This window comes from Salvelinus alpinus, chromosome 28 (genome assembly GCF_045679555.1).
Source record: "Salvelinus alpinus chromosome 28, SLU_Salpinus.1, whole genome shotgun sequence".
In the NCBI taxonomy this organism is placed as follows: domain Eukaryota; kingdom Metazoa; phylum Chordata; class Actinopteri; order Salmoniformes; family Salmonidae; genus Salvelinus; species Salvelinus alpinus.
This window is the reverse complement of record NC_092113.1, coordinates 17,497,904-17,512,203: the sequence shown is the minus strand read 5'-3', so window position 1 is coordinate 17,512,203 and position 14,300 is coordinate 17,497,904. Positions and strand designations below refer to the sequence as shown.

General features: G+C 39.9%; 1 protein-coding gene across 3 annotated transcripts in view; it reads left to right on the top strand.

The window, feature by feature from the left end:
* Positions 1-410: 410 nt before the first annotated feature.
* Positions 411-14,300, top strand: part of cntn3a.1 (contactin 3a, tandem duplicate 1) — a 116,414-nt gene continuing 102,524 nt past the window's right edge. Inside the window, exons 1-2 of one of the 3 annotated variants that reach the window (XM_071371969.1) lie at positions 411-783; positions 1,628-1,694. The gene's annotated coding sequence lies outside the window, so the exon portion shown is untranslated. The remainder of the gene's footprint in view (positions 784-1,627; positions 1,695-14,300) is intronic. The other 2 variants (XM_071371970.1, XM_071371968.1) reach the window with 2 other exon arrangements.

The following is a 14,300-nucleotide window of genomic DNA, read 5'->3' as shown; positions in this document are numbered from 1 at the left end:
ATTACCCCATTTTACCCTATTCTTAAAGAAAACATATATATTATTTAAAAATCTAAAAAAAATGCAGGTACTAATCCCAGATTACCTCTAAAATTATGTAATTGTTAACCAACAGATAAAATGTGTCCACAGATATGGAGTGTATCTGTAGTGGTTAAGCAAAATTCTCTGTACAGCTCACACTCTGCCAGTGCCAGCAGCATCAACTTTGTCATTCCCGACGAGTGGTTCACAATGAACATTTCGTGATAAAACCCGCAGTGGGTGAGCACATAAACGCCTCCATAGGCTACCATGGCCAAAATAGTGGCGTTTAGCTGCTTCTCTGTGGCGACCAGTAGGCTAAGCACTCCACGTCCCCTCTCGTTGGTTGTTAAATAATTAATAAATTGCGTATGAAATCCTGAAAATCCCGTACTGTTTAGCTGGTCGGTTTGGTGTCCCACTGTGGCACAAAGCGAAGCGTCTGCTGTGCCTCAAATGAATTTGACAGCGGTGGATGTGGTAGCCTACACCAAGTGCCAGTCAACCGCGGTTGATCGCGCGCCTTGGTTAAGGTTTGAAGTGGATTGTATCGTTTTGAGTAAACCTATTGTATTTATTTGGAACAAGAAAACATCTATCCGACTGAAATGTGTTCTCAGTTGACTACTTTCAGAGCGAAGTGAGTAACTCAACAACTACGTGTCTATCACTGACGTTGGAGAGAAGAGGAATGCGTGGTTTAACATGGATATCGGGCAAAGGATAAGCATCGTTAAACATTGCAGGAATTATAGACAGGTAACCCATAACATTTGTGTTGTTGCTGTAGTTGTGATTTTTGTTAAATGTTTTTTTAAGCAGAATTGTACAAACACAATTAATACAGTTTTAGTTGATATGACCAATATCAATCATGGGATCAAAGTAGGCATACAGTACGTTGTCACTGTATGCTTCTTGGTAGTTGAATTCTGTGTGTTATTACTCTGCATATGCATGTGTCTGCTATCGTATGTTTTTTTTGCACTTCACAGTCTGACTAATTGTCTGCATTTAATTTGGTTAATGTTTGTCTCTCTTAAATTATTTATTTTAATAACAAACGTACTGCTTTGCCTACTGTAAATTCCATTTTACCTAAAAAATTTAATATTTCCAATAAGCCTAATATTTTAGAATACATGTTCTTATAGCCTATGCCCATATGATCTCAAAGACGAAAGATTGAAATTTTCAATTTATACATTTTCACCCTATCAATTCTACCTCATGTAAACCACCAGTAGAACTAATTTGCCACGACAGACAGTGAGCAACAGGGGATTGGAATTATTCCAATCACATCTGTCACCCTTTCAATGATTGTAGGCTACAGAGCGCTCGCCAGTCAAGGACTCTAGCAAACTCTAGACTAGAGTCTATTCACAAAGGTATCTTTTGGCGTGGGTTGTTAAGAGGTCTCTACTTTCACATCAACATAATTTCACAAATACAAAATATACAATTAACATTAACCGGTTTTAACACATTTGCAGACGAACGTATTTTTCAGTTACAATACTTGTATGGCATCCTTTCCCCTCTGTTACACAGAGTTGTTCTGAGCACGCTAATTAACCAAGGTGGTCACCTCTGTCTTCAGTCTGTCTTCTGTTAGCACGCCCAGTAACATGGAGATATGGCCGTGTGGGAACCCTAACCTTATAAAGGTGTGTAGTCATTTAACCTTTTTTTATTATTATTATGTCCCGTTGATATGAAATATAAGGTCCTTATGTTTCCAAAACTGTTGCGCAAACACGTTCAGACCGGCTCTTAAGTGTCTAAAACCGTACCGCAAACGAGGATTATTAACGTTTCTAAACGTTCAAACAAGGCATCGGGATTGTAGTTCACATAGAGCCTGCTGTGAGTGGTACTAATGGCTGGGATAATGCAGAATGCCACCTTGTGTTCTTGAGAGCAAACCTGCACCGACCTTGATTGTGTGGTCATATTGTCCAAGTTAATTTGCATATGATAAACTTAAACTAGTTAGGCTTAGAAATCAAGAAGTCATATGTTTCATTGATTGTGTTTACAATACACTTAAATATCCTGTTATTGGTTGGAATTAACTCTGACAGTCCATTACATAGTCAGTCATTGCATCTAAAGCACTGTCTTTCAATTTGAGAAGAGTTACATTTCACTAATGTAGGGGATCCCTGTATACCAAAACAAGTGGCGGGAGACCCCAGTATGTTGTCTTTCAAATTGCAGACTGCTTAAATTGTGCAAAAAGGGAATCGTCCACACTTCTGAAAGTATCTGATCTCAATGCAACACAGTAGGTTCTACAATTGTGTATGTAGACATAGTCATTGACTGTACTAAATCAGTAGGGCTTCATGTATTTGATAGTGTAGCAAGTTCAGTTGGTTTACTTGGTTACCAATGTACTAATAAGGTTTAAACATTGAGCAGTGGTCATAGTATGGTGATCAATTGCAAAGTTATTTTTACTCTGCTTGAGCTTAGCCATTATAACTGGGCTTGTGGGAAAATGGGAATTCCATATGGTTTATATTGTAGCTTCAAGATTGACATGGTGCATGGGGAACCCTTTGACATATTTAGATGATTTGCTTATGTCACATGGGAGGCAGTACGAGTGCACTCTGAGCGCCCCTGGTGGGGTCTGGAAGGACAGAGAAGCTGGTATATGTTATGTTATGCCTGCGGGTTGTGCTTCGATCAAAACACCATTAGTCTCTTTGTCTAGTGCCACTTTTAAGGTGTTTTTTTGGCAAGGGAATATATTGGCACATTTTCAACCCCCAAGTCATACCATTTGTGGGGAAGAAAGAACTGATAGGACACGTTGAAATAGTGTCTTAATTGTATGATGCAGGGAAGAACGACTGCCCTATTCCATTGAAGCCACAGAGGTTCAAGGTTGACCGCGGTACTGCAGGCATTGTTAGCAGAAAGAGGATCCACCATTATAGTGAATGGAAAAATGTCAATCTTTGTGGTCAATCTTTGGGTAAATAAAAACATTTTTAGAAGACAATCATGGTACCAATAATTGCTTCTAATACACCAGATGTATGTCCTTGAACCCATTATTTCTTTTAAATCTGACACAGAAGACATTTTAAGGATAATTTAGTTGCTAATAGCAGCCTTTATATTTTAAATTTTATTTCAACTTTATTTAACCAGGTAGGCTAGTTGAGAACAAGTTCTCATTTGCAACTGCGACCTGGCCAAGATAAAGCATAGCAATTCGACACATACAACAACACAGAGTTACACATGGAATAAACAAAACATACAGTCAATAATACAGTAGAAAAATAAGTCTATATACAATGTGTGCAAATGATGTGCAAAATATAAATATAAATAATGTGGTGCAAAGGAGTAGGGGAAGAGGTAGTTGTTTGGGCTAAATTATAGATGGGCTATGTACAGGTGCAGTGATCTGTGAGCTGCTCTGACAGCTGGTGCTTAAAGCTAGTGAAGGAGATAAGTGTTTCCAGCTTCAGAGATTTTTGCAGTTCGTTCCAGTCATTGGCAGCAGAGAACTGGAAGGAAAGACGACAAAGGAGGAATTGGCTTTGGGGGTGACCAGTGAGATATACCTGCTGCGCGTGCTACGAGTGGGTGCTGCTATGACGACCAGTGAGCTGAGATAAGGCGGGGCTTTACCTAGCAGAGACTTGTAGATAACCTGTGGCCAGTGGGTTTGGCGACGAGTATGAAGCGAGGGCCAACCAACGAGAGCGTACAGGTCGCAATGGTGGGTAGTGTATGGGGCTTTGGTGACAAAATGGATGGCACTGTGATAGACTGCATCCAGTTTGTTGAGTAGAGTGTTGAAGGCTATTTTATAGATGACATCACCGAAGTCGAGGATCGGTAGGATGGTCAGTTTTACGAGGGTATGTTTGACAGCATGAGTGAAGGATGCTTTGTTGCGATATAGGAAGCCGATTCTAGATTTAATTTTGGATTGGAGATGCTTAATGTGAGTCTGGAAGGAGAGTTTACAGTCTAACCAGACATCTAGGTATTTGTAGTTGTCCACGTATTCTAAGTCAGAGCCGTCCAGAGTAGTGATGCTGGACTGGCGAGCAGGTGCGGGCAGTGATCGGTTGAATAGCATGCATTTAGTTTTACTTGCGTTTAAGAGCAGTTGGAGGCCACGGAAGGAGAGTTGTATGGCATTGAAGCTCGTCTGGAGGTTAGTTAACACAGTGTCCAAAGAGGTGCCAGAAGTATACAGAATGATGTCGTCTGCGCAGAGGTGTATCAGAGAATCACCAGCAAGAGCAACATCATTGATGTATACAGAGAAGAGAGTCGGCCCGAGGATTGAACCCTGTGGTACCCCCATAGAGACTGCCAGAGGTCCGGACAACAGGCCCTCTGATTTGACACACTGAACTCTATCAGAGAAGTAGTTGGTAAACCAGGCGAGGCAATCATTTGAGAAACCAAGGCTGTCGAGTCTGCCAATAAGAATGTGGTGATTGACAGAGTCGAAAGCCTTGGCCAGGTCGATGAAGACGGCTGCGCAGTAATGTCTCTTATCGATGGCGGTTATGATGTCGTTTAGGACCTTGAGCGTGGCTGAGGTGCACCCATGACCAGCTCTGAAACCAGATTACATAGCCGCGAAGGTACGGTGGGATTCGAAATGGTCGGTAATCTGTTTGTTAACTTGGCTTTCGAAGACCTTAGAAAGACAGGGTAGGATAGATATAGGTCTGTAGCAGTTTGGGTCTAGAGTGTCACCCCCTTTGAAGAGGGTGATGACAGCGGTAGCTTTCCAATCTTTGGGAATCTCAGACGATACGAAAGAGAGGTTGAACAGGCTAGTAATAGGGGTTGCAACAATTTCGGCAGATAATTTTAGAAAGAGAGGGTCCAGATTGTCTAGCTGATTTGTAGGGGTCCAGATTTGGCAGCTCTTTCAGAACATCAGCTATCTGGATTTGGGTGAAGGAGAAATGGTGGGGGCTTTGGCGGGTTGCTGTGGAGGGTGCCGGGCAGTTGACTGGGGTAGGGGTAGCCAGGTGGAAAGCATGGCCAGCCATAGAGAAATGCTTATTGAAATTCTCAATTATAGTGGATTTATCGGTGGTGACAGTGTTTCCTTGCCTCAGAGCAGTGGGTAGCTGGGAGGAGGTGCTCTTATTCTCCATGGACTTGCAGCACCACGGTCGGGCCTTCAACTTGAGTTACTCACTGAGAGGCGGCAGCACCGAGCTAGCCTCCAACACTTCTTGGAGTAGTCCAAACTGCTCATGTTTGTCTCCATGAGACGCCATCTTAATTAACTAAGTTCATTTGGCTTCAATGCACTATTGCGTCTTCACATAGGAATGAATGGTGTCATGTGATCAATGGCTTTGTCTATTCATATATACCGTAATTGGTATGATGCCATAATGTAACTACGGCCAACGCTCAACTCTGTCATGCAGTAGTCTCGTTAATCTTTAATTCCCATTAGAGTTGAATCAAAGGACAGAGGATTGGTGGAAATATTCTGTCCCTCTCTACCACTAGTCTTAACTTGAGCCCCATCAGAAAATGTATTTTAAATGACGGGAAGGCACTTGGAGCAGTCAAATGAGCCTTGCAGACTAGGAATGAAATAGAGATGGTGTCTGTGAATCAAGTGAAGTCAAGGCCTGAGTGATTAAAGATGCAGCATCGTATTCCATTTTTCCTGGTCTTGTCTGTACTGAGGAGTGTGGGAGTATGTCTCATTCATGATTCAGAGCTTGAGGGGAGTGCTCATGCATTTTAGTGTGAATATTGTCATCTGGACTCCTCGACAGCAAGGAGCAGGAGTACTGTTCTATTAATAAATTTGTCTTGAAAAATGTATAGTATTGGAGAATGTGGGTGGTGAGGGGTCAAATCAACTGCCATTGCTGTAGCCTGAGTGTATGGCTACCATCACCAGTCATTGGTCGTGTTCCCCTGCTCAGACATTGCTGCCAGATCTTGCAAAGCCTGGATTGGTATTTTACATATTAGCTAACCACATCATATTTTATAGCAATCTGGTGCCCGACGGCAGAGTCAATGTCATGTAACCCAACCATTGGTTGATGCATGCAATGTCTGAGCATGGGAACATGACAATTTTCTCTGTCTTTGATCTTTTGCTATTTAAAGGGGTAGTTGCACACCAAAGTCCGGTTTTATTAATTCCTGAAAAGTGGTCTAAAGTTAATCACCCATAACATATGCTGTGTACATCCAACTGTAGATCCCACGATGCAATAGGATGAATTTACAGGCTCCAATACCAAACGAATGGGAAGGATTGCCACCATCTAATTCCAACTGATTAAATGGTGCCAATCTTTTTCATTAATTTGGATTTGAGGCCTTCAGACTTCTTAATTTAGTGAGATCTACAGTACAACAGATGTTGTAGAATAGGAATTGGACTTGAATTAAATACACTTTTGAGGTATGAAAACATCTGACCTTAACTTTTGATGTAAATAATCCCTTAAACCTCAATCTAAATCTGTCAATTTGGATTGAACCATACCCATAATAAAATGGAACTATAAGATCATCAGGTCAAACAACAACCTGTAAGCCTATTTACAGCGTTTCCTACTCTGCTTCAGTGGTGTGTATTCATGGATGCCAAGGGAAGCCAGGCTTCCCCAAAAAACGTACCATGAAAAAAAGAAAAAACATACAAAATATTATATCTTTCGTCTCTCTGTGTTTCATAAATGTCCTTCAATTCGCAAGAGGCTGAATGTATTTCACTGGAGAAAGCATCCAAGTGAACGAAACAGCGCCCCTCTCGTATCTATCTGATGCTGTCTGGTCAGAAAGAGTATGACATTGTTGCCCTCCGTAGCATTGAATGCAAGGGAAGCCAGCGAGCAATCAGCATTGAGCTAAACTGAGTGAGCTCAGCTGTGAATGGTCCTGGCGTGCCAAAAGAAAGTGTCAAGGGAAGTCAGTTTGAATTTGGCTTCAGACTAATCACATCACAAGCCAAACGTCATTATTGACAGAAAAAAACTTGAATTGTTGCATCTCATTTTGTTGTTGTCCTCCGGTGGCTAGCTAGCTAGCTAAAATCATCCCTTTCGTAATTTAGCCATGGATGGAGATAGAGATTTGGACTTGTGGTTTTACTTAATTCTCCATAATGGCCAATGATTATAACAGCGATTCTAATCCAACCATAAATTCATACATTATGCCCCTGGTCTGAGAGGATGCAAGTTACATGTAGCTAGATGTAGTATGCTAATGTTAACGAGCTGGCCTGGCGCATTGTTTCCCATGAATTGAAGTTAGTCTAGCAAGCAAGTATTTTAGCCTGAGATCCTAGGTCAACAAAAACTAAAAGCTTGTACTGTATGACAAATGAATAGACCGTTTAGGCAACATGAAATAGGAGGATGGCATTGTTGTTTCTCTACAAGTAGGGAGAGTCAACATGTTTTTTCTACTTGCACACACACACGCACACACACACACACACACACACACACAAATCAGTACCATGGACAGTGACATCATTTTTAGCCTACGTTGATTGGACTAAATCGTTTTTGGTATCTTTTAGTTATCACTGCATTAGACTAAGCAGAGGTGATTCAATTGTGTTGAAATGTTGAAGTTGAAATGGTTCTGGAATAGTGGAGGCAGCTCCTGTTTTCTTTGCGACTTGCGGTAACTCTCCGTGGTTCTAAATCAATAGTTGTTTAGTAGTCCAAAACTGTTGGAAACAGTAGTCCAAAACTGTTGGAAACAGTACCTCGCTTGACCATGCTGTAGGTCATGTAACAAACTGTTTGTTACATGCAATATGTTTTGTGCACTTCACCAGACAGATGTTGCTCTCCGGTTTTGTAATGAAACAAATGTGCGGTTGAATTTATTCTGCCGCTGTGTCTTCTTATTGTCTCGGCCTTAGGCCTATATATCACAGTGTAAAGGTATATGAACTAACAGGTTATAGAGAAAACAACGCCATTATCACAACACATAGGTTGTAAATATGCCTTTTTTCTGGTCTGGCTTCCCTTGAGATTTTACCCACACACCACTACTGTTCTGCTTCCAAACTGTCAACATTTGGTATTTTATATCCTCAGGGTTTTAATCACAAAATGCGTCACAATTTCCTAGAGACTTAGCCAGGGCTGTACAGTATGGGAATTAATGGATAGACATTTACCATCATTAGAGAAAACAGAGATGGCTACATGTTCGGTTTCATTAGCCACGGTGTCCTGTGATCGATTATACTCCATGTCGGGATGACACAGGACTGAACCTGTAACAGGGGAAGAGAACATATGAGATGTGCTGTATGATTTCCCTTTGAAGGCTTTTTGCAGGTTATTTATCCTTCACTTGCACAAACTGTGCAGATAAGCTTATTGCAACTGAGTCTTATCACGGCAATGGAACTAAACACTGCAACCTGCGATTAAAATGTTTTGCATCCATTGCATGTTATACAGATACGGTATCCTAACAACCATAGCTATCAAAGGAACTTTCTCAAAGGGTCAGAATAGACATGAGCAGTGACCATTTTGAATTTGATTTAGTTATAGGGTGATTCCACATCACACTAGAACAAAAAAAGAACATGATTTCTTGAATTTTCATGTCATTTCATCCATAGAAGGGTCCTTTGGAGGAAGGATGGATGACATATATTTGACATTTGTATCTTGAAGCATAATTGAGAAATCATTTATTGAAGATGGAATATTGGTGACACTTTGGCCTTACCCAAGCCTCCTTTAAGACTCCATAATGTTTCATTGTTAGGTACTACAAAGCAAATATTTGTGTAATATGAAGGTTTACCGCTTGCTCTGTAATATTTGTAGTATTTTGATTTCAATAAAACTTGTCTTACATTAATTTCTGAATATAAAAAAATATGCGATTTTTGATTTGGCAGTTTGTTCAATATATTGTTCAATATAATATACTTTACAGGCATATCGACCTTCCAGAGTGGGATCTCTGCTACTTTTAGAGTTATGATCCAATTTGCAAAAGCATTACCAACAGAATGAATGTGAAAATGGATTCAAAATGATTGCCCTCTGCTGGTGATTTGCAGGATGTGCAATGATACAAGTAAATGGAGGGCTGTGATTGGTTACATTGCCAACTATGCCAATTTATCTGTATAAAATGGGAGTTAAGTTTAAAACTAGAAGATATTCCACTCTGGAACTTGGATATGCACGTAGAGTATAGTATGTTCAACGATAAACAGAAATATTTGCCAAATTAAAATGCATATATTTTCTATATTCATGTTCATATTTTTCTATATTCATAAATGAATGTAAGAAAATTGTAATTTAAATCAATACCACTCATATTACAGAGCAAGCGGTAAAGCTTCATATGACACACATTTTTGCTTTGTAGCACCTACAGATGAAACATTAAAGGAGGCCAAAATGTTTCAAATGTTCCAACTTCAATAAAGTATTCTCAAATGATTAATTTACAAATGTCAAATATATGTCCATAATCCTTCCTCTAAAGTATCCTTCTATGGATAAAATGTCATGAAAACCAAAAACAACATGGTCTTTTTTTGTTCTAGTTTTGTGAGGAATCACCCCATAACAAGGCTGTTCAACTCCCCTGAAGGCACACAAGGCCACATACATTCACTGATGGATAGACAGGTCTGTCTGTGGAACAATGAGGAATAAAAAAACAAGTGCCAAAGGCTTAGCCTGGTTTCTTCATAAAAACTTTTTTGGTAGCACTATCAATAATTTAAAAAGACATCAACAAGTTATGACAAAGATGGTATGAATGGGAGTTGAAATATAAAAGCAAGGCAACAATTAGCCCCAAGCCAAGTATAGATATAGAGTGTATACTTCTGTAAGTGTAACATAGAATGTTAAACGGAATGTATTTGTCAAACTTAAAAATGGCTTTAAAGGGATAGTTCACCCAAATTATATGTACCGTACCAGTCAAAAGTTTGGACACACCTTTTCTTTATTTTGACTATTTTCTACATTGTAGAATAATAGTGAAGACATAAAACTATGAAATAACACATATGGAATCATGTAGTAACCAAAAAAGTGTTAAACAAATCAAAATATATTTTATATTTGAGATTCTTCAAAGTAGACACCCTTTGCCTTGATGACAGCTTTGCACACTCTTGGCATTCTCTCAGCCAGCTTCATGAGGCAGTCACCTGGAATGCGTTTCAATTAACAGGTGTGCCTTGTTAAAAGTTAATTTGTGGAATTTCTTCCCTTTTTAATGTGTTTGAGCCAATCAGTTGTGTTGTGACAAGGTATGGGTGGTATACAGAAGATAGCCCTATTTGTTAAAAGACCAAGTCCATATTATGTCAAGAACAGCTCAAATAAGCAAAGAGAAGCAAGAGTCCATCATTATTTTAAGACATGAAGGTCAGTCAATCCGGACAATTTCTTCTAGTGCAGTCGCAAAAACCATCAAGCGCTATGAGGAAACTGGCTCTCATGAGGACCGACACAGAAAAAGAAGACCTAGAGTTACCTCTGCTGCAGATGATAAGTTCATTAGAGTTAACTGCACCTCAGATTGCAGCCCAAATAAATGCTTCACAGAGTTCAAGTAACAGACACATCTCAACATCAACTGTTCAGACGAGACTGCATTAATCTTGCCTTCATGGTCGAATTGCTGCAAAGAAACCACTACTAAAGGATACCAATAATAAGAAGAGACTTGCTTGGGCTGAGAAACACGAGCAATGGACATTAGACTGGTGGAAATCTGTCCTTTAGTCTGATGAGTCCGAATTTTAGATTTTTGGTTCCAACCGCCGTTGTTTTGTGAGATGCAGAGTAGATGAACGGATGATCTCCGCATGTGTGGTTCCCACGGTGAAGCATGGAAGAGGTGTGATGGTATGGGGGTGCTTTGCTGGTGACACTGTCAGTGATTTATTTAGAATTCAAGGCAAACTTAACCAGCATGGCGACCACAGCATTCTACAGCGATACACCATCCCATCTGGTTTGCATTTAGTGGGACTATCATTTGTTTTTCAACAGGACAATGACCCCAAACACACCTCCAGGCTGTGTAAAGGCTATTTGACCAAGGACAGTGATGGAGTGCTGCATCAGATGACCTGGCCTCCACAACCACCCAACATCAACCCAATTGAAATGATTTGGGATGAGTTGGACAGCAGAGTGAAGGGAAAGCAGCCAACAAGTGCTCAGCATATGTGGGGTCTCCTTCAAGACTGTTGGAAAAGCATTCCAGGTGAAGCTGATTGAGAGAATGTCAAGAGTGTGCAAAGCTGTCATCAAGGCAAAGGGTGGCTACTTTGAAGAATTTAAAATATAAAATATATTTTGATTTGTTTAACACCTTTTTGGTTACTACATGATTCCATATGTGTTATTTCATAGTTTTGATGTCTTCACTATTCTTCTACAATGTAAAAAATAGTATAAATAAAGAAAAACCTTTGAATTAGTAAGTGTGTCTGTCACGTCCTGACCATAGAAAGCCTTTATTTTCTATGGTAGAATAGGTCAGGGCGTGACTAGGGGTTTAGTCTAGTTTATATTTTCTATGTGGGGTTCTAGTTTGTTTTTTCTATGTTGGTGTTTTAGTATGATTCCCAATTAGAGGCAGCTGGCTATCGTTGTCTCTAATTGGGGATCATACATGCCCAAGAGGAGGAAGTGTCCTGGACTTGGGAAGAGATTCTGGATGGGAAGGGATCCTGGACTTGGGAAAAAATCCTGGCAGGACAGGATCGCCTTCAAATGGCGGGAGACGCAAGCGGTGAAGGAAGGACAGCGACGACGACAGGGTTCGCGGCCACGACGCAAGCCCAAGAAGCAACCTCAAAATATTTTTGTCAGAGACCGAGGACCGTGTTATGGGATATTGTTTGGAGTTATTGCACTTTGCACCTCTGTAGTCTCGGTTTGTTCGTTTATTGTTTTGTTAATTTTCACTATTAATAAAGCATGTGGAACTCTACATTCGCTGCAGTCTTATCACTCGCTCTAACCCTTTGTCTAATGTCTCATGTCTAAGGGCTTACTCAGTAATAGAGATCAAGAGATTGCTGTCAAAGGTGTTTCTGATTCCAGCTTTTAAGAATGAGTCAACTCCACTGGACTGATATTTCAGTTCCTACCTTCTGGCAACTCCAGTAGAGTAGTTGTCGATCTGAATATGCTAATGTTGTCCTTTCCGCACATCAAACATTCATGTGGATGACGGAATTTACAAGGATGTTGGTGAACATTTATGCTTTTACAATCATAATAGACAACATGATTTGTCCTTCCATCAAACAGAGAAAACATATTGGCTTTGAAGAGTGTGGTGTCATTATATATTGAGACCTGACAGTTTCAAGGATTTCTTGCACGTGTCAGACACTGTGTTGATTAATTTATCTAGAGTGTTTTCTCACAATTATTCCCTCAAAGGATGAGTATTAATATCCAGTGACTGGGGCACAAGACTTTGTTTGAGGTCTTTGTTTTATTGTTAAAACCCAACAGTTCCTCACAACATTTGCATCGTAATGACTGCCTGATAAATTAGAACTAAGATGACACACTAAACCCAATCTCCATAATGAGATTTATGGGGGAAAGTGCCGTCCTCAATGTTTTAGCATGTGCAGAATGGGTGCAGTGCTGGGGAATGTGTCAAAGATACAGTTGATTTATTCAAATATGCATCAGTATGCTTTGCGTTGCCTTAAAGTCACACAAAGATAAGAGCCATGCAGAAAACAGAGAAACTGTGAAAATAACCCCCTGTCTATTACTGGCTGCTCAGCCATCGCACCATCTTTAAAAAAAAAAAAAATGTTTTACTTTCCCTCTCTAAAGAATATTTCTGAATGCTTGTTGAATAGCCAAATATATGTATTTTCTTTTCCTCATTAAAGGCACAATCTAGAATACTTCCTGTTGACCATTTTGTCAATGGTCATTTAAATGAATGCCGCATGAGTAACCTCTCAAGCTGACCACTTTGCAAGGATTTTGCACCTATATGGCTACTGTATGTCCGGATAAAAGTCAATATAGGGCCATGGACAAATAGAATAGGAAAACCTTATATTCAGAGAAAGCTAGGGAGCTGTAAAATACAATGGACTGGTCCATATTTGTGTGACTTACACAATTGGCACCCCACATGGTCAAAAACAACATAAAATACAGCTGCAAGTATTGTAGCAATGAAACAGGGTGCTGGCTTTTGAGCAGGCTGAAGAGACGGTTGCATGGAACATTCTATATGGACCCATGAACACCACTATGTGAAGTTCATAGCAGCATATCAAATTAGGAGTCTATATTTTTAGCAAATGAAGGCATAGATACATTTTTCAACCATTTGAAAAACAGATGGAAAGAGATTGAAACAGATGGAAAAGGGGTCTTAGAAAAAGTCTTAAAAGGTATCAGAAATAAATCAAAACACAATGTAAATGTTTCAACCATGCCAACTAATATCAACACTTATATTTCTTTTTTTCTTTTTTTTAAACCTTCTGTAAGTCTAAGAAATATTGCCTTGTGTATTGTAATTTCCTAAACAAAATCCCACATATCTTTAAGATATTTTCTATGAGATATTTTCTATTTCCTCATGAGGAGAGAGGATAATTAAAGTTCACTGAAGTAACAAGTATTGGTAGACCTGCCAATTGCTTATAGTGATTTTACTGATGTCCAATTTGTTTATCAATTATTAAGTGCTTAAAACCTGGTAACAATTGGTAACGGAATTACCCCCCAAAAAATCTGTAACGGAATTACTGCAAGTGAATTGGCTACAAAGGTATATCATAATAGTCACAAACCACAGTTGGGTCACCTGCTACTGGTCTGCCTTTCACTGGCATACTGCTATGTTCAGCATGTCTGTTTTCTTTGTTTTTTGTGTTGTCTGATGGTCAAACCAAGAGTAATAAGTGTCTGGACATTCTCTCTCTCTCTCTCTCTCTCTCTCTCTCTCTCTCTCTCTCTCTCTCTCTCTCTCTCTCTCTCTCTCTCTCTCTCTCTCTCTCTCTCTCTCTCTCAATCTCTCTCTCTCGATCTCTCTCTCTCTCTCTCTCTCTCTCTCTCTCTCTCTCTCTCTCTCTCTCTCTCTCTCTCTCTCTCTCTCTCTCTCTCTCTCGTTAACGTCACCTCTCCCAGTTCTTACTAACACCTTCCCATGAGCCTCCTCTTTTTCCGGGTCCATCTGTGGACGTTAACTTCAAGGCCAGGGTGGACTGACCA